Here is an 18,768-nt window from a genome sequence, read left to right as displayed (position 1 = left end):
AAACCTATCTGATGAGCAAAACACAAAATCGAAGTTTCATTTTCTCCCCCACCTCAAGCATAAAGGCCAGAAATGGTTTCCAAGCAATGAAGTCTAGAAAGCATCTTGGGTTGACTTTCTCAACGACCACGTGTCTCCTGTTATTGTCAAAATGATAGCAAGTGTTGGGTTTGGGGTTAAGGTAATAACTTTTTACCTTTGCACAGTAATTACATGATGACCTATTTCTATTTTTTAAAAAAACTATCTACAGTGTTCCCTCGATTTTCGCGGGGGATGCGTTCCGAGACCGCCCGCAAAAGTCAAATTTCCACAAAGTAGGGATGTGGAAGTAAATACACTATTTTTGGCTATGAACAGTATCACAAGCCTTCCCTTAAGACTTTAAACCCCTAAACTGCAATTTCCCATTCCCTTAGCAACCATTCAGATTATTATTCACCATGTTTATTTATTAAAGTTTATTTAAAAAAAATATTTATTAAAGGCAGACGAAAGTTTGGCAATGACACATGACGTCATCGGACGTGAAAAACCGTGGTATAGGGAAAAAACTGATAAAGTATTTTTTAATTAATATTTTTGAAAAAACCGTGGTATAGACCTTTTGCGAAGTTCAAACCCGCGAAAATCGAGGGAAGATTGTAATGAGCAAAACACAAAATCAAAGTTTCATTTTTTCCCCCCACCTCAAGCATAAAGCCCAGTAATGGTTTCCAAGCAATGAAGTCTAGAAAGCATCTTGGATTGACTTTCTCAACGACGATGTGTCTCCTGTTATTGTCAAAATGATGCTTGGCTGCATAGCTTGAGGTATAACAAGCAGGAAGAGGGAGATTGTGATCCCCTTATATAGAGCGCTGGTGAGACCACATTTGGAGTACTGTGTTCAGTTCTGGAGACCTCACCTACAAAAAGATATTAACAAAATTGAACGGGTCCAAAGACGGGCTACAAGAATGGTGGAAGGTCTTAAGCATAAAACGTATCAGGAAAGACTTCATGAACTCAATCTGTATAGTCTGGAGGACAGAAGGGAAAGGGGGACATGATCGAAACATTTAAATATGTTAAAGGGTTAAATAAGGTCCAGGAGGGAAGTGTTTTTAATAGGAAAGTGAACACAAGAACAAGGGGACACAATCTGAAGTTAGTTGGAGGAAAGATCAAAGGCAACATGAGAAAATATTATTTGACTGAAAGAGTAGTAGATGCTTGGAACAAACTTCCAGCAGATGTGGTTGGTAAATCCACAGGAACTGAATTTAAACATGCCTGGGATAAACATAGATCCATTGTAAGATAAAATACAGGAAATAGTATAAGGGCAGACTAGATGGACCATGAGGTCTTTTTCTGCCGTCAGTCTTCTATGTTTCTATGTTTCTATGGTAGCAAGTTTTGGGTTTTGGGTTTTTTAAACACATGATAGTTTGATGGATCATTCTCAAAGACTCATCATTCTCATGCATACTCACTTTTCTTGAGGGGATTTAACCCCCTTTTGGGCGAGTGTTGGCATTTCCTTCGAGATTATGGCAAAACCCTTGCCACAATTGGGGGCAGAATTCAAATGGATTGTCCCTGAATATTTGATGTCCATGACAGATGTTCAGGCGGCTTTGTCTCTTTCTCCTCTGTCCTATCTATTTAAATGTCCTTGTTTGACTTTTTTTTTTTTTACTGACAATGAGATCAGCTTTGACTTCCTATAAGGACAAAAAAAAAAGGCAAATTAATTTCAAATCTGCCTCCGGTGTCAAGGAGGAGAAACGGTTGTGGCGAATCCAAATTCCATAAACAAAAGTTGCTGGTCTTCCTTGGGCAGAACAAACCTCACCTTTGTGACCGGCAAGATTTCCTCAATTTTATTATCTGTTTGTCTCTCCAGTCCTTTAATTAAAGAGAAGCTGTGAAGCAAAGCACCAGCCCACCATGTTATTTTCATCTCCAGAAACACCTCGGAGATGAATATGTGCTCAGTTAGCAGTTTTGCAAAGTTAAAAAAACTTTCAGGCAGGTGCAATTTAAGGGGTTGCTTATTTATTTATTTATTTATTTATTTATTTATTAGATTTGTATGCCGCCCCTCTCCGTAGACTCGGGGCGGCTCACAGCATACAATAAAACAATTCATGACAAATCTAATAGATTTTAAAAAAACATTTAAAAAACCCATTGTTAAACCAGACATACACACAGACATACCATACATAAATTGTATAGTCCCGGGGGAGGGGGGAATGCCTCAATTCCCCCATGCCTGACGGCAGAGGTGAGTTTTAAGGAGTTTACAGAAGGCAAGGAGGGTAGGGGCAGTTCTAATCTCCGGGGGGGAGCTGGTTCCAGAGAGTCGGGGCCGCCACAGAGAAGGCTCTTCCCCTGGGACCCACCAGACGACATTGCTTAGGATCTGGGCTTGCATTTGTGGGGGAAAGAAGAGGTTGAGATCCTGAAAATGTGGTTATTTTGCCCCAAGCGAAACGGGAAAGATTGATTTTCTTAGCAGTGTTCTTCCAACTTAGCTATTTGAAGACATGTGGACTTCAACTCCCAGAATTTCCTGGCAGTCAGAATGGTTGATCAGTGGAACAGCTTGCCTCCAGAAGTTGTGAATGCCCCAACACTGGAAGTTTTAAAGCAGATATTGGATAACCCTCTGCCTGAAGTAGTGTAGGGTCTCCTGCCTAAAAAGGGGGTTGGACTAGAAGACCTCCAAGGTCCCTTCCAACTCTGTTGTTGCTGTTGTTGTTGGCAGTTCTGTGTTAGCAAAAACTTCAAAAGAGAAGGATTTAGGGGTCGTGATTTCTGACAGTCTCAAAATGGGTGAAGAGTGCAGTCAGGTGGTAGGGAAAGCAAGTAGGATGCTTGGCTGCATAGCTAGAGGTATAACAAGCAGGAAGAGGGAGATTATGATCCCACTATATAGAATGCTGGTGAGACCACATTTGGAATACTGTGTCCAGTTCTGGAGACCTCACCTACAAAAAGATATTGACAAAATTGAACGGGTCCAAAGACGGGCTACAAGAATGGTGGAAGGTCTTAAGCATAAAACGTATCAGGAAAGACTTCATGAACTCAATCTGTAGAGTCTGGAGGACAGAAGGAAAAGGGGGGACATGATGAAAACATTTAAATATGTTAAAGGGTTAAATAAGATCCAGGAGGGAAGTGTTTTTAATAGGAAAGTGAACACAAGGGGACACAATCTGAGGTTAGTTGGGGGAAACATCAAAAGCAACATGAGAAAATGTTATTTTACTGAAAGAGTAGTAGATGCTTGGAACAAACTTCCAGCAGACGTGGTTGATAAATCCACAGGAACTGAATTTAAACATGTCTGGGATAAACATATATCCATCCTAAGATAAAATACAGGGAATAGTATAAGGGCAGACTGGATGGACCATGAGGTCTTTTTCTGCCGTCAATCTTCTGTGTTTCTATGTTGCTGCTGCTGCTGTTGTTGTTGTTGTTGTTGTTGTTATTATTATTATTATTATTATTATTATTATTATTATTATTATTATTATTATTCCCCAGCCAGCCAGGCTGGTAAGTGAATTCTGGGAGTGGAAGTCCACACGTTTTTCCAATGGCCAACCATGAGGAAGACTGGTTTAAGATGACAGAGCCCCAAAAGACATTTGAACAAGGTTTCAATAATCTCTCAGGAAACAACTCATCTGATAGTTCTGGCTTCTGTTTTGTGGACTGATGTCAGGCATTTTGCCAACCTCCATAAGCTTCCTGCAATATCCAGGACTAATTACTTATCTTTGCTTTCTGTCTTTATGGACTTGTGCCAGCTTTGAATGCCGTATAATTAATAGCTAGTGGTGGTTTTTTTACCAAGAAAAGACTGATTTAAGATCCAGTTCTGTGGGAATACTAAGCCAGTTTATTAATAGTGGTTAGTCAATTAAATGTAGGTTTGAACAAACTGCATGTGTGCTATATGTTCTCTGGTCCACAGCTTGGTTGTTGATTGGCAGGCGTTTCACGGCCCAACTAGAGAACATCATCAGTGCTAGAAGGATTTTGTATTTTATTCCTGTTTTTTGGTAAGCCGCCCTGAGTCTACGGAGAAGGGCGGCATAAAAATCCAAATTAATTAATTAACTAATTAAATAAATAAATAAATAAATAAATAGAAACATACATAGAAGACTGATGGCAGAAAAAGACCTCATGGTCCATCTAGTCTGCCCTTATACTATTTCCTGTATTTTATCTTACAATGGATATATGTTTATCCCAGGCATGTTTAAATTCAGTTCCTGTGGATTTACCAACCACGTCTGCTGGAAGTTTGTTCCAAGCATCTACTACTCTTTCCGTAAAATAATATTTTCTCATGTTGCCTTTGATCTTTCCCCCAACTAACTTCAGATTGTGTCCCCTTGTTCTTGTGTTCACTTTCCTATTAAAAACACTTCCCTCCTGAACCTTATTTAACCCTTTAACATATTTAAATGTTTCAATCATGTCCCCCCTTTCCCTTCTGTCCTCCAGACTATACAGATTGAGTTCATGAAGTCTTTCCTGATACGTTTTATGCTTAAGACCTTCCACCATTCTTGTAGCCCGTCTTTGGACCCGTTCAATTTTATCAATATCTTTTTGTAGGTGAGGTCTCCAGAACTGAACACAGTATTATTCCAAATGTGATCTCACCAGCGCTCTATATAAGGGGATCACAATCTCCCTCTTCCTGCTTGTTATACCTCTAGCTATGCAGCCAAGCATCCTACTTGCTTTTCCTACCGCCCGACCACACTGCTCACCCATTTTGAGACTGTCAGAAATCACTGCCCCTAAATCCTTCTCTTCTGAAGTTTTTGCTAACACAGAACTGCCAATGCAATACTCAGATTGAGGATAGATAGATAGATAGATAGATAGATAGATAGATAGATAGATAGATAGATAGATAGATAGATAGATAGATAGATAGATAGATTTAAAAAAAAAAAATTATGTACACAGGATGCTATCCCTCACACTGATAACGTTCTCTAGTCAGGTAGCGAAACGTCTGCGAGAGCATCAAGGATCGCCGCTCTTCAGCTCCTATTCAATGAACTGTAGCTTTTCCGCATTGCTTCTGTCCATGGAGTAAGGCAGCTGATTTCCACCCTTGTTTTCCGTTCGATGTTCCTTCTTCGGCAAGCCTGTCGTCTTTCCCTCTGGCGTCCTCTTTCCATCTGTGTGTTTGTGTGTGTTTTGTGTCCCCACGCATGGTGCCTGGCGTTTGGTGCCTCTGTGCGTCTTTCCGTTTTTGGACGGCTCTTTTGTCCGACGCCGAAGTTTCCTTGATCTTCTTTTAATGCCATTAATAAGGATAACATTGGCTTCCCCATCGGGAGGTGGAGGTAGGAGTTGGCTTGTTTGCAGATCAAGCGAGGCTCGTGAAGACAATGCACGCCAGGCGAATCCTTTTCTCTCCCATCAAAGGCAAAAGATTGAGTAAATTAAATCTGTTTGGCAATGTGGAATCTGCAGGGAGAGATGGCCTTCAAAAATATAAAAACCACACAAAAAACCCAGAGAATTTTGCAACTGGGATGCAATGGAATTGCATTTATGTTTTGTCCTCCTGGTTTGATAGCATAGCTGGATTGGCGGCTCAAACAGATGCTGGGCTCAATTTAAAGAGGTTGCGGCTGTGTTGCCTTCATTCTCCAACCCTCCCGGTTCCTGAAACTCACTTCCAGGCACGGCTGCTGCCTTTTGAAGCGTCACTCTGAAGCTCTGTTTATTGTGTTCTTTCTTTTCCCTTGCTGGGTAAAAAGGAAAGAAAGGTATCGTCAAATTCTCTTCATTTGTGTTGAGTTGGGCTGTCAAATCCGATGGTGATGGTCTCCAGAGGCTGGAGGAGAATGCTTTCTAGGTTTCCTTGAAATTCCTAGAGTTCTCAATGGAGTGCCATTTCTAGGGGGAGATGTTAGTGATGTTAGGGAGGGAAGAAAGGAAGGAGAGGAAAGAGGAAGGAAGGGAAGGGAGGGAGGGAAGAAAGGAAGAAGAGGGAAGAGGGAGGGAAGGGAGGGAAGAAAGGAAGAAGAGGAAAGAGGAAGGAAGGGAAGGGAGGGAGGGAAGGAAAAAGAGGAAAGAGGGAGGGAAGGGAGGGAGGGAAGAAAGGAAGAAGAGGAAAGAGGAAGGGAGGGAGGGAGGGAAGGAAGGAAAAAGAGGGAAGAGGGAAGGGAAGGGAGGGAAGGAAGGAAGGAAAAAGAGGAAAGAGGAAGGGAGGGAAGGGAGGGAGGGAAGGAAGGAAAAAGAGGAAAGAGGAAGGAAGGGAAGAAAGGAAGAAGAGGAAAGAGGGAGGGAAGGGAGGGAGGGAGGGAAGAAAGGAAGAAGAGGAAAGAGGAAGGGGAGGGAGGGAAGGAAGGAAGGAAAGAGGAAGGAAGGGAGGGAGGGAAGAAAGGAAGGAGAGGGAAGAGGATGGAATGGAAGGAAGGGAGGAAGGGGAAAGAGCAGAAAAAATAGGAAGAAAGAAAAGGAGCGGAGAGGAAGGAGAAAGAGGAGAGGAGAGGAAGGAGAAAGGAGAAGAAAGAAGGAGAAAGAGGAGAAGAAAGAAAGAGAAAGAGGAGAAGGAAGGAGAAAGGAGAAGGAAGGAAGAGAAAGAGGAGAAGAAGAAAGGAGGGAGGAAGAAGGGAGGAGAAGAGGAAGAAAGGAGAAGAAGAAAGGAGAAAGAGGAGAAGAAGGAAGGAGAAAGAGGAAAGGAAGGAAAGAGAAAGAGGAGGAGAAGGAAGCAAATGTTTGGCCAATGCTTGAAGGATATAGAAGGGAAAGCCGATTAAAATGGGTGCCTCCAAACATGGCAACTTTAAAGACTTGTGGACTTCAACTCCCAGAATTCCTCAGCCAACCATGCTGAGTTTTGAATTCTGGGAGTTGAAGTCTTCAAGTCTTAAAAGTTGCCAAGATTCGAGACGCCTGGATTTAAAAAATTTAGAAAAGCGGAGAGGTCAATTGTAGATCATTTAAGGTTGAAGATCTTGGGGTTAAGGGAAGAAACCATAGAGTCATGTAGTGAGTTCCAGGCATTGGTCACTCTGTTGCTGAAGTCGTATTTTCTGCAGTCAGGTTTGGAGCAATTTATGGTTTAGTTTGTATCTATAACATGCTCTTGTGTTGTGGTTGTTGAAGGTGAAGTAGTCACTAACAGGAAGTACGTTATGGTGTGTGATCTTATGAACTACAGTTAAATCAGTTTGGAGGCGACGTTGTTGTAGATTGTCTAACCGTAGTATTTGAAGTCTGGAGGAGTAAGGTAGCTTGTTTCGAGAGGAGGAGTGAAGGACTCTTCTTGTGAAGTATTTCTGGACTCTCTCAATTGTGTTAATGTCAGTTATGCAATGTGGGATCCCTACAGGTGAGCTGTATTCAAGTATTGGCCTGACAAATGTTTTGTAAGCTCTGGTTAGTAGATCAGTGTTTCTGTATAGTCTGGAGGACAGAAGGAAAAGGGGGGACATGATCGAAACATTTAAATATATTAAAGGGTTAAATAAGGTCCAGGAGGGAAGTGTTTTAATAGGAAAGTGAACACAAGAACAAGGGGGCACAATCTGAGGTTAGTTGGGGGAAAGATCAGAAGCAATGTGAAAAAATATTATTTTACTGAAAGAGGAGTAGATGCCTGGAACAAACTTCCAGCAGAGGTGGCTGGTAAATCCACAGGGACTGAATTGAAACATGCCTGGGATAAGCATATAATAATAACAATAATAATAATAATAATAATAATAATAATAATTATTATTATTATTATTATTATTATTATTATTTATTAGATTTGTATGCCGCCCCTCTCCGAAGACTCCGGGAGGCTCACAACAGTAATAAGAAACAGTGTAACAATATATCCATCCTAAGATAAAATAAATAGTATAAGGGCAGACTAGATGGACCAGGAGGTCTTTTTCTGCCGTCAATCTTCTATGTTTCTATGTTTTTAAACAACTGTCCAGTCTATTGTTAAAAAAACCCAATGTTGGAAGCACTCACAACTTCTGGAGGCAAGTTGTTTAATTATCGTCACTCTCAGGAAATTTCTCCTTAATTCGAGGTTGCTTCTCTCCTGGTTTAGTTTCCACCCATTGCTTCTTGCTCTACCCTCAGGTGGTTTGGAGAACAGGTTGTCTCCCTCTTCTTTGTGGCAGCCCCCAGAGATATTGGAAGACTGCTAATTGTTGGAACAGCTTCTCTCCCAGAAGTTGTGGGGCCTCCGTCACTGAAGGATTTTTAGGAAAATTAAAATAATAATAGAGTGAAAAGGGATATTGAAGGTCTTCTAGTCCAACCCCCTGCTCAAATAGTGATCCAGTTTCTTCTTAAAAACCTCCAGTGTCGGAGCACCCACAACTTCTGGAGGCAAGCTGTTCCACTGATTCTTTTTGGTCGCCACAATGCAAAAAGGATGTTGAGACTCTAGAAAGAGTACAGAGAAGAGCGACAAAGAGGATTAGGGGACTGGAGGATAAAACATATGAAGAACGGTTGCAGGAACTGGGCATGGCTAGTTTAATGATACGAAGGACCAGGGGAGACATGATAGCAGCCTTCCAATATCTCAGCGGCTGAGATATTCTCGAAAGCACCTGAAGGTAGAACAAGAAGCAATGGGTGGAAACTAAACAAGGAGAGAAGCAACTTAGAACTGAGGAGAAATTTCCTGACAGAACAATCAATCAGTGGAACAACTTGCTTCCAAAAGTTGGGAATGCTCCAACACTGGAAGTTTTAAAGAAAATGTTGGATAACCATTTGTCTGAAGTGGTGTAGGTTTTCCTGCCTAAGTAGGGGGGTTGGACTAGAAGACCTCCAAGGTCCCTTCCAACTCTTGTTGTTATTATTGTTCTGTGAGGAAATTTCCCCATATTTCTAAATTACAAGAATTTAATTTAGGGCTACAAGAATGGTGGAAGGTCTTAAGCATAAAACGTATCAGGAAAGACTTAATGAACTCAATCTGTATAGTCTGGAGGACAGAAGGAAAAGGGGGGACATGATCGAAACATTTAAATATGTTAAAGGGTTAAATAAGGTTCAGGAGGGAAGTGTTTTTAATAGGAAAGTGAACACAAGAACAAGGGGACACAATCTGAGGTTAATTGGGGGAAAGATCAAAAGCAACGTGAGAAAATATTATTTGACTGAAAGAGTAGTAGATCCTTGGAACAAACTTCCAGCAGACGTGGTTGGTAAATCCACAGTAACTGAATTTAAACATGCCTGGGATAAACATATCCATTGTAAGATAAAATAGTATAAGGGCAGACTAGATGGACCATGAGGTCTTTTTCTGCCGTCAGTCTTTTATGTTTCTATGTTTCTAAATTGCTTCTCTCCTGGATTAGTTTCCACCCATTGCTTCTTATCCTACTACAAGGTGCTTTGGAGAATAGCTTGACTCTTCTTTATAGACAGCCCCTCAAATACTGGGAAAGTGCTCTCACGTCGTCACTGGTCCTCTTTTTCATTAATAACCCAATTCCAACGGCCGTTCTTTCAGGTTGAGCTGATAGATAAATTAGTGAAGATTGGACTTAATCCCTGGATAGTTCAGTGGATTTCAAGCTGGCTGAAGAGTAGACATCAGAGAGTTATTGTTAACGGCGAGTATTCTGAGCAGAGACAGGTTACAAGCGGTGGGCCACAAGGGTCTGTTCTGGGTCCTATTCCCCTTTGTAAGTGACATAGGGGAAGGTTTGGAAGGAAAGGTTTGCCTATTTGCTGATGACTCTAAAGTGTGCAATAGGGTTGATATTCCTGGAGGCGTCTGTAATATGGTAAATGATTTAGCTTTACTAGATAAATGGTCAAAGCAATGGAAACTGCAGTTTAATGTTTCCAAATGTAAAATAATGCACTTGGGGAAAAGGAATCCTCAATCTGAGTATTGTATTGGCAGTTCTGTGTTAGCAAATACTTCAGAAGAAAAGGATTTAGGGGTAGTGATTTCTGACAGTCTCAAAATGGGTGAGCAGTGCAGTCAGGCGGTAGGGAAAGCAAGTAGGATGCTTGGCTGCATAGCTAGAGGTATAACAAGCAGGAAGAGGGAGATTGTGATCCCGCTGTATAGAGCGCTGGTGAGACCCCATTTGGAATACTGTGTTCAGTTCTGGAGACCTCACCTACAAAAAGATATTGACAAAATTGAACGGGTCCAAAGACGGGCTACAAGAATGGTGGAAGGTCTTAAGCATAAAACGTATCAGGAAAGACTTAATGAACTCCATCTGTAGAGTCTGGAGGACAGAAGGGAAAGGGGGGACATGATCGAAACATTTAAATATATTAAAGGGTTAAATAAGGTCCAGGAGGGAAGTGTTTTTAATAGGAAAGTGAAGACAAGAACAAGGGGACACAATCTGAAGTTAGTTGGGGGAAAGATCAAAAGCAACATGAGAAAATATTATTTTACTGAAAGAGTAGTAGATCCTTGGAACAAACTTCCAGCAGACGTGGTTGGTAATTCCACAGTCACTGAATTTAAACATGCCTGGGATAAACATATATCCATCCTAAGATAAAATACAGAAAATAGTATAAGGGCAGACTCGATGGGCCATTAGGTCTTTTCCTGCCGTCAGACTTCTATGTTTCTATGTTGATCGAGTCCGAATCTGGAGCAGCCATTTTGAAGTCATTCCTCCCACCGACCCCTTGAAAAATTCGACTTGGGCTTTCTGGAAATGTGTCACAGAGGCTAATTGGCCTCCTCTTTCTTGCCTGGTACAAAATCCGTGGGTTGCGCTGAAGGGTGACTGGAGCTGAATCATTTGTTTCTCCGTCTCCTACGCTGTTCTCCATGTTGTCGGATTGGCATTTTGAACTCCCGCCCGAGTCCAGCAAGGATGCGAAAGTTTTGTTTCTACACACACACACACACACACACACACACACACACCCTCCACCTTCTCTGAGAAAACACAAAAAAACTAAATTGTCCCACTTCGCAAACGGATCTGGTCCAGGAGGGAAGTGTTTTTAATAGGAAAGTGAACACAAGAACAAGGGGACACAATCTGAAGTTAGTTGGGGGAAAGATCAAAAGCAACATGAGAAAATATTATTTTACTGAAAGAGTAGTAGATCCTTGGAACAAACTTCCAGCAGACATGGTTGGTAAATCCACAGTAACTGAATTTAAACATGCCTGCAATAAACATATATCCATTGTAAGATAAAATACAGGAAATAGTATAAGGGCAGACTAGATGGACCACGAGGTCTTTTTCTGCCGTCAGACTTCTATGTTTCTATGTTTCGCTTTCTGCCCCGTGCGAAATTCAATTCCAGGCAATTCTAAATGAGAAAAATAAAAAATCGGGATAAACCTGGAAAGTTGCCAAACATCTGGATTTTGACCACGATCATAAAAAGGTTGTAAAAAACAAACGGTCGTAAATCGAGGTCTACCTGTATTTTGAGAGCTTTTCCTAGATGCTTTTAAAAAAACACACACAATGTGGTTATTATGACTTTGCATTTCTGAAAGGCTGTGATTTCTCCCTGCTGTTTGATGGGCCGCTTTTAAGATTTCTATTCTTCCAAAGGAAGGAGAGAAACAAGAGACAGGAAGCTGTTAGAGAATATTTTGCATCTCATCAATTGACCCTTTTGCAAATTGCGCCGTGGGGGAACCATTAGCACGTAGGGGAAAGAGTGGGGGCAGGAATGTACATTTCCATAACAAAACTGTCACCTCGAAACCCAAATATTCCTTTTTTCGAGGATGCTTCCTGTTGGGTCTCTCTATGAGTATCTGGTCTCTATGGTTTTTCTCCTACACAACAGTTTCCCATGGAAGTGTGGACTTCAACTCCCAGAATTCCCCAGCCAGCCTTGCGGCTGGGGAATTCTAGGAGTTGAAATCCACGTTGTCTTAAAGTCATCAAGGTTGGGAAGCCCTGTCCTACTTGTTGGAAGGAAAATCCAATTGGAAACTTTTGTGGAACAGAGCTACAAAGACAGCATGCAGTTCTGGGGCAGCTGAAGAACCGGTTGAATGAGGGGATGGACCTTTATGGGCTTCTGTGACTTTGAAGCTTGGGGGGTTGTGTAGTGAAGGGGCTTGTGGGTTTTGCTACTGTAAAGGCTGGTGGGTTAACCCTATTGTGTCCTAAAGCAGGGGTGTCAAACTCAATTTCGTTGAGGGCCACAGCAGGGTTGTTTGACTTTGGAGGGCCCGGTGTGGGCGTGGCCAGTTTGACATCAATTATGTCAGAGGGGGCACACGAGTGGTGGCTACGTCTAAGGCAAGACTTCCCTGAGACCCTCACTCACTCACTCTCCTTTCTTTCTTTCTTCCTTCCTTCCTTTCTTCCTTTTTTCCCTTCTCACGTTCCTTCCTTCCTTCTCACCTTCCTCCCTTCCTTCTTTTTAGTCTTCTCATCTTCCTTCCTTCCTTCCTTCCTTCTTTCCTTCTCACCTTCCTTCCATTCTTCCTTCCTTCTATCCTTCTCATCTTCCTTCCTTCTTTTTATTCTTCTCATCTTCCTTCCTTCCTTCTCATCTTCCTTCCTTCTTTCCTTCTCATCTTCTTTCCTTCCTTCCTTCCATTCTTCCTTCCTTCTTCCTTCTTATCTTCCTTCCTTCTTCCTTCTCATCTTCCTTCCTTCTTTCCTTCTCATCTTCTTTCCTTCCTTCCTTCCTTCCTTCTTTCCTTCTCACCTTCCTTCCTTCTTTCCTTCTCATCTTCTTTCTTTCTTTCCTTCCTTCCTTCCATTCTTCCTTCCTTCTATCCTTCTCATCTTCCTTCCCTCCTTCCTCTCCTCCCATCTTATTCCTTCTCTCTTCCTTCTGCTTTCTTCTCTTTTCGCCTTTTTCCTTCCTTGCTGTCTTCCCATCTTTTGCTTTCCTCTTTCTCTTTCTCCTTTCCTCTCCCTGCTTGTGCGTCCCTACCGCTTCAGTGTGGTATTCGGGCGAACCGGAAGCAGAGCAAGCGGGAGACTCCGCCCACCCAGCATAACGTCACCACGGAGCTTCTGCGCATGCACAGAAGCGTCGCGCGCCCACAAACCCACCACTGTAGGATGGCCCCATGGGCCAGATCTAACGCCCGGGGCCTTGAGTTTGAAACCCCTTCCTGAAAGGCTCATGTCCTGTTCTTAGTATTTGGGTGGAGGAGAATGTCAATTTTAATCACATCCTTGGAGGCGAAGGATTATGACTGGTTTTTATACACATGGGTTTTATTACAGGGTTTAGTTTTGGATATGTTATATTTGACTTCTTTTTGTATTTATTACATCATTTTGTAAGCCGCCCTGAGTCCTTCGGGATTGGGCGGCATAGAAGTCAAATAAATAAAAATAATAAATAAAAATAAGTTCTTTTATTTTGTGAATTGGCTGGCCCAAAATCTTCTGTCAATGGGCACAAAATATATTTCATTATTCTAGAATAATGCCCTTGGGGAAAAGGAATCCTCAATCTGAGTATTGTATTGGCAGTTCTGTGTTAGCAAAAACTTCAGAAGAGAAGGATTTAGGGGTAGTGATTTCTGACAGTCTCAAAATGGGTGAACAGTGCAGTCAGGCGGTAGGGAAAGCAATTAGGATGCTTGGCTGCATAGCTAGAGGTATAACAAGCAGGAAGAGGGAGATTGTGATCCCCTTATATAGAGCGCTGGTGAGACCACATTTGGAATAATACTGTGTCCAGTTCTGGAGACCTCACCTACAAAAAGATATTGATAAAATGGAACGGGTCCAAAGACGGGCTACAAGAATGGTGGAAGGTCTTAAGCATAAAACGGATCAGGAAAGACTTCATGAACTCCATCTGTATAGTCTGGAGGACAGAAGGAAAAGGGGGGATGTGATCGAAACATTTAAATATGTGAAAGGGTTAAATAAGGTCCAGGAGGGAAGTGTTTTTAATAGGAAAGTGAACCCAAGAACAAGGGGGCACAATCTGAAGTTAGTTGGGGGAAAGATCAGAAGCAACGTGAGAAAATATTATTTTACTGAAAGAGTAGTAGATCCTTGGAACAAACTTCCAGCAGACGTGGTTGGTAAATCCACAATAACTGAACTTAAACCTGCCTGGGATAAACATATATCCATCCTAAGATAAAATACAGGAAATAGTATAAGGGCAGCCAAGATGGACCATAAGGTCTTTTTCTGCCATCAGACTTCTATGTTTCTAGAAGGGATGGGTGGGTTTTTTTTCCTCCCACACTACAGAAGGAAAAGCAGGCATCATACTGCCCAGAGTCCGAAAGGAATTGGAAGGCTTATAAATTAAATTAAATTAAATTAAATTTGCTTTTAATTTAAAACCAACCACTTGAGTTTGAAATAAACCACAAGCCTCGAATGGCTCACTTCAGCCTTGCTGGCAGGGTCGGGAGTTCAAATTTAGCCCAAATGGTTAGAACAGCCTATTTCAAAACTTGGGGAAATTGTTCAAGGTGCCCGTAGAGATGTCTGGTTTCGAATTCTGGTATCCCCCCCCCCCCCCGAAGTGTAAAAATGTCCCTTGGAATCTCTTCTCCCCTAGCTGCTTTGGGCACGGTGATCTAAACTGTTATGATACAATCTGTGTTTCTATGTATATATGTGGTATGTATTTTATGTACTTTTTTGTTGTTGTTCTTGTTCTTGTTTTCAAGTAACTGGCTTATAACAACCGTCTCCTTTGTATTTTGTTTTTCTGTTTCCTTTTTCGTTTTGTTACCTTCAGATACCTTTGGTAAGTGAGGTTTCCATTTAAATCAATCGATCCTTCTTTTAGAAGTAAAAAAAAAATTAACAACTCTAAAACGGCTGCTGTCCACATCTTCCCTGTCCTTAATCTTCCCACCTCTTAAACTAATTCTGTCTCAATAGCTTTTTTTTCCTTTTATAAAGGCATGCCTCTCCCGTTACTAACGCCTTATTTTCCCTAGGATTATCTTTATCTTTATCCCGGTTGAACTAACTCAGAAATGGGGTATTGCAGGCTGCAAAAAAATAAATCAATCAATCCCGAATTTTATTCCCCTTTTCACCCACCAAAGCTTGGAACTTCTATCTGCATTTCCACAAACTTTCTGACTTGGGTTAGAATCCTGCCCGGGGGGGGGGTGGGGGGTTGGGGGGAGGAGAAATAAATACAAAATGCAGAGCCTTGACCTGGAATTCCCCAAATAATTCCACAGCTTGGTCCCTAAAAATCGCTTTCCTTTATCTTCTTTCTACTTTGCCTCTGCAAACAGAATTGAGGTTTGGAGTTTCACATCGAAGAGAAAACATGTTGGGGGGGGGTTTGTAGGGGAGGGGGAATATCGGTTTGCTTTGCAGGAAAGGGGTGTGAAAAAAGGCCTTGCCAACATCACAGGGTTTTTTGTCCATTTTTTAAAACGGAGGTCTTCAAACATGGCAACTTTAAAACTTGTGGACTTCAACTCCCAGCTGGAGAATTCTGGGAGTTGAAATCTTAGCAAGTCCTAAAGTTGCCAAGTTTGGGGACCTCTGTTTTAAAATTTCATATTTTACCGAACTTTGAATGTCCTGCAGAATATTTCTTGTGCTTTTCTCATTTATGGAGGCAGCCACTGGTATATATTTTTAAACGCAAAACAGGACATTTCAAATGGGGGTAATTAATATTTTGCTCTTTCCCTATTTAACTCTTCACGAGAAGCAAGAGGATAAAGCAAAAATGCATAAATGATGATCAGGAAAACACAGAGTTTCCACGGTGTGGGCAAAACATTCCCTGTTTTTTCTCTTTTTTCTCTCTCCCTTATTTTCCTGCTTTTGGGATTTTTAGTCCCTGGGAGCCTTTCCTCAGTTTAGCGACCAGTGACTTATTGAAGTACAGTGTTCCCTCAATTTTCACGGGGGATGCGTTCCGAGACCACACGCGAAAGTTGAATTTCCGCGAAGTAGAGACATGGAAGTAAATACACTATTTTTGGCTATGAACAGTATCCCAAGCCTTCCCTTAACACTTTAAACTCCTAAATTACAATTTCCCATTTTCTTAGCAACCATTTAGATTATTACTCACCATGTTTATTTATTAAAGTTTATTAAAAAAATATTTATGAAAGGCGTATGAAAGTTTGGCGATGACATATGGTGTCATCAGGCGGAAAAAACCATGGTATAGGCGGAAAAAACGCAGAGTATTTTTTAATTAATATTTTTGAAAAACCGTGGTATAGACTTTTCACGGAGTTCGAACCCGTGAAAATCGAGGGAACACTGTAACCCCACAAGATTTTGGCACTAGGATGCCTGCATTTCGATAAAACTCCATGAAATATTCTAATGTTTTTAATGCAACATATTTTGGAGCAAATGCCCTCCTTGGGAGCTGGTGCTTCTGCAGGAGGTACCCAGGGAGGTGAACTCGGAGAGCGACCCTCAGGAAAAGCGATCCAAGTCCCGCTTTCCCAGAGGGAATTCCATCAGCAGATGCTATGGACCGTCTTCTCTTGGTTGCCATGGAGACGCAGCCTCCGCTCAGCTCACAGATGTACTTTAAGGATCTCGCCCCATATTTTTCCTACCCATCGAGAACTTCACGGGGTTGGGTGGGTGGGTGTGTTCAGCTCCACAATCTGTAATTTCCAGGTGGCCTTTAGTCCCAGGCAGGGAGGACTGTGTCTCTGAGCATAAGCAGAGGGCTTTAAACCCACCCCTCCCCTTCCTCCTCTCATTGTTGCCAGAAGTGATGGGGATTTAGATGCTGGTTTTGGAGACAGGATCTGAGTCCCAGCATCCCTTGCAAACACAGCCTAGGGCGGTGATGGTGAAACTTTTTTGGTTCGTGTGTCAAAAGGGTGTGTGCAACACCCCCCCCCCCATTGCCCCTGCACAACAGCCCCCCCCCATCCCCATGTATGTGCATAGGCCTCACTGAAGCCTGGAGCTGCGAAAAAATAGCAAACCGGAAGTTCAGAAAAACAGACTTCCGGTTTACCTGTTACGCTGTTTTTTGCACTCTGGAGGCTTCAGGAAGCTTCCCTGAAACTTCTGGAGTGCAAAAAACAGCACAACGGGAAAACCAGAAGTCCGTTTTTCCGAACTTCTGGTTTGCTTGTTCGGCTATTTTTTGTACTCGGTGCCTTCACAGAAGACTCCAGAGGACAAAATGGCCGTCCCCAAGGCCGAAAATCAGCTGGCTAGCACACACATGTGCACTGGAGCTGACATAGGGCAGTACCTCCAATATGGCTCCGCATGCCACCTGTGGCACATGTGCCGTAGGTTCGCCATCACAGGCCTTAGTTTTAGGAGAGGAATTATGAATTGAGTTTGAGAATTCTTGTCAAAGCCTTGGAGGGCTTTGCCTCATGACAGACAAACCAAGCAGAGAGACCTGTCCCGTCTCGGGATGGGAGACCACCAGGCAGGAATGGGATTCTACCGGTTCAGACTGGTTTGGGCAATCAGCTGGGCCCAGCCAATCCCACGCTTTATTGACCTCTATTTTCTCAGCTGATTCGTGTGGCAGAACGGATTGCTGTGCCTCAGCTGTGTTTTTCCCCTAGCAGAAACCGGAAGGTATATTTTTGTTAAAACTGTGTGCGCATGCAGCATGTGTCAGGCCCATGCGTGAGCAAAGCGCACTCGCACCGAACCGGTTGTTAAACCAAAAGGATCCCAGAAATGGCCTGCTACTGAAACGGTCATAATCAGAGTTTTATAATGGCTTTTTTTCTCACCTCGCCTTGGAGGGAAAAGACCCCAAACCTTCTTTGAGCTCTTTCGATATGAAACTCCAACAGGAAAAGAAAAAAAATCTGCCATCTGTGTCCAGTTCTCATCCCGTCCCCTCCTGTTTGCCCTTGTCAAAGGAACTTAATAAATACTGTATATTAAAGTAAAAACGGTCCTGGGAGTGATGGAGGGAAGTCCTGTCCATCAGTTGCAAAAGGCAGGTTGTTTCAAAGGAGTTCGCATCCATTCCTCACTCCAATCAACCCTTGCTGTTTTGCTAAACCATTCCGGAATTGAGTCATAGATGGCAGATATTTTTCCAATCTAAATCTTTCTTTCTTTCTTTCTTTCTTTCCTTCTTTCTCTGTTCCTTCCTTCTTTTCTTTCTCCCTTTCATTTCCCTCTCTTCTTCCTTTTTTTCTACCTTTTCCTTCTTCTTTCCCCTTCCTTCCCTTTCTCCCTTTCATTTCCCTCTCTTCTTCCTTTCTTTCTGCCTTTTCCTTCCTTCTTTCCCTTTCCCTCCTTCCTCATTCTTTCTTCCTTTCTCTCACCCTCCTTCCTTCCACTTCCTTCCCTGCCTCCTTCTTTCCTTCCTTCTCTCCCTTCCTCCCTCTCCTTTCCTTCCTTCCTTTATTTCCCTCTCCTTTTTTCCTTCCTTTCCTTTTCCTTCCTTCGCCACTCCCTTAGTTTCTTTCCTTCCTCTGCCTGCGCTCCCTCCCTCTTTCCTTCCACTTCCTTCCCCACTCCCTGCCTCCTTCTTTCCTTTCTTTCCCTCCCATCCTCCCTCTCCTTTTCTTCCTTTCTTCCTTTATTTCCCTCTCTTCTTCTTCCTTCCTTTCTCCCTTTTCCTTCTTTCTTTCTTTTTCCTTCTTTCCTCACTTCGTTAGTTGCCTTCCACCTGCCCACACTCCCTCTTTCCTTCCACTTTCTCCCTCTTTTCTTTCTTTTATTTTCTTCTTTCTCTCCTTCCCTCCCACCCTTTTTTATTTCCATCTCTTCTTTCTCTCTTTTCCTTCCTTTTCTTTCTTTCTTTCTTCCTCTCCCTCTCTCTTTTTGAGGGTATCCTATTTCTCCCAATAAACCTTACTTTCTCCCT

At 42.4% G+C, this 18,768-nt stretch overlaps 1 protein-coding gene across 1 annotated transcript in view; it reads left to right on the top strand.

Annotated features, from left to right (window-relative positions):
* The window catches only part of PTPRS (protein tyrosine phosphatase receptor type S), a 301,225-nt gene that overhangs the window by 123,114 nt on the left and 159,343 nt on the right, over window positions 1–18,768 (top strand). The gene's annotated exons all lie outside the window — the stretch shown is intronic.

Source organism: Erythrolamprus reginae, chromosome 1 (assembly GCF_031021105.1).
Source record: "Erythrolamprus reginae isolate rEryReg1 chromosome 1, rEryReg1.hap1, whole genome shotgun sequence".
In the NCBI taxonomy this organism is placed as follows: domain Eukaryota; kingdom Metazoa; phylum Chordata; class Lepidosauria; order Squamata; family Dipsadidae; genus Erythrolamprus; species Erythrolamprus reginae.
Note: the sequence above shows the minus strand (reverse complement) of the source record. Positions and strands in the feature narration are given on the sequence as shown.